The following is a 2,389-nucleotide window of genomic DNA, read 5'->3' on the forward strand; positions in this document are numbered from 1 at the left end:
AAACTTGAAATTGCAGATTCTCTGATCTGACAATCAGTAACTTTAACAAAGATCTGAAGTGTTTCAAGGAAAGCTTTCCTATGCAAATGTTGCAATTTTACCTCACTGGGGGCATGAAATTAACTCTGTTAATTCTATATCAAAGAAAATAAACTTGTTACTTGCACTAAATGAAAAAAATTGTTTTTTGTTTTTTTTTTTTTGTAATTACCTTATTCCATGGATTAGCTGGAAACAGACTGTGCTCTGCAGTCTATCTAAGCATCTCTTCTGCTTTATGATGTACAATAAGCAAGTGACTGTTCTTTTACCTCCAGTTAAAAAGAAGTTACATGGAACTAGTCTGCGAGGTCCACTGCCTTTTATTTCCTTGTTTAAGTTGTCACCTCCTTTCAGCTCCAAGTTAATAAAGTTAATTAATTAGAACTATGAGCCAGGCCCTGGTTATAGACATTGGGGAACAGAGTGTTATCCACAGCCAAGGTGGGAATAAATTGTTCTCATCTGTATTGCTGAAATGTGCATTTTGCCCTCCAGTTGCAATTCCCGTTTTCCTGAGAGCAAATCTTAAAAATCAGGAAAGGTGAAGGACATTTATACATTTAAGCAGATGGAAGACCTAACCACAAGGAAAGAAGTTAAATAAAGGAATTCTGACTGTTCTTAACATAATTTTGCAAAGACTTGGGATTTTCAGAAATAAAACTGAAATTCAACCCAGTAGTTTGGACACACCAGATGGCAGGTAAATACTCTGTCAACTTAGGGCCGGGGAGCAGACACAGGGGAGAAGCAGCCTGTCCAGTAAAGGGAAGTGAAGATGACACAACCTCCCAGGGGCGGAGGAAGTCAGGGAAGTCCCGAAACTGAGCAATCAGCCCCCAGAGCATCTGTCTGCAGAGGCTGAAGGACAACCTTCAGGCGAGGGCCAGTAGCTGGGAACTGTACACACCTACACTGCCTCGCCCTCGCTGAGGGAGCCTGTTCTGAGCAGGCCTGAATAGGAGGGCTATAGCTGTGAGGAGGAAAACACAAAACAAAGAGTTGACAGAGGTAAGAGCCAACCAAGAAACATTGGTTTCTGTTGCAGATATTTCTTTCAACAATAGATGGGGGTTAGAATTAGGGTTTTAAAATTCATAATATTCCTTTAGTCAACTACAGATGGAAACTGTAGAGACGACCTTTAATTTGAAGGCAGACATTGTGGTACAAGTGTGTGTTTCTGAGCAAACAGATTTTGTTCATTTGAATTAGTGGATAAAAGGCACACTGGTCGGTGCCTTGACGAGGATGTTCCATCCAGGCTAGTGAAAAGCCCCTAATAGATTCCCTTCCCCTTTCTCTCACGTCAGGGGAGAGAATTTGGCAAGAACACAGACAACTAAGTGATCACTGAGTGGTCCAAAAGCAAAGACTGGCTGCTAACAAGTTTCCCAATCAAATATTTAAAGTAATTTTAAAATAAGGGGGCAATCTAATCATATATGCATGTATGTCCTTTTGTTAACATACTTGAATATTTAAACAAAGTGTGCCAAACACCTAGTGTTTATATGAGGAAGTAAACATTTCAGTAATTTATATGAAAAAAATTCTAAAAATTTCTAAATCTAGAAAATGCAATTATTTATACCAAGTAACTCCAAAACTCTTTTAGTTGTTACCATACAACTAAAACGATTATTCAAAAACAGGAGTTTTTAATGACTTCAAAATGTTAGTTTAGCCGCAGATGATTATTTCCTGGGTGATTCGTTCTCATTTTAAAGTATCATAATCCAATGTAGATCTGAGTTTACTAGTTAGAAACTAAATCTCTAATGTACATATCTGTGCTACATTTCATCTTATTAATTAAACTTTCATTTATAGATAAACAGGTGCACTGGGAGCATATTTGGTGATTAGTTTTGCGACAACATTTTGTACAGAATGTAACTTTTGGAAAGTTTAGGTCCTAATATAAACTGCTAATATGAATGAAAATTTTAAAAAGCGGCATTCATTGTCTTTTTCTTCATATTAAAAATTTTGAGATCCAGGAATTGTAGCTGGCAGTGACCCGGTCCTTATTTTTGTCTGGTGAATTGTTGAATGGTAGCTGTTACCTGCCCTTGCCAGGCATGACTGTTCTTAAAATACGTCCTAGGGCCAGACTGTTCTTAAAATACATACTAGGGCCAAACTCTTCAACCATTTTGCTCAAGAGCTACTGTTTAGCAAAACACGTGGAGCTGCCAAAGAACCACAGAGACTGGATGGCATTTCAGAACTGAATCCAAATCTCCCTATAAAATGAAAATAATGGAACCTTAAACCATAAAAATTCATTATTCCTAAATAAATAGACCATTGACTTTTTTTTTTTTTTTTTTTTTTTTTTTTT

This window comes from Lipotes vexillifer, unplaced genomic scaffold (assembly GCF_000442215.2).
Source record: "Lipotes vexillifer unplaced genomic scaffold, Lipotes_vexillifer_v1.1 scaffold1873, whole genome shotgun sequence".
In the NCBI taxonomy this organism is placed as follows: domain Eukaryota; kingdom Metazoa; phylum Chordata; class Mammalia; order Artiodactyla; family Lipotidae; genus Lipotes; species Lipotes vexillifer.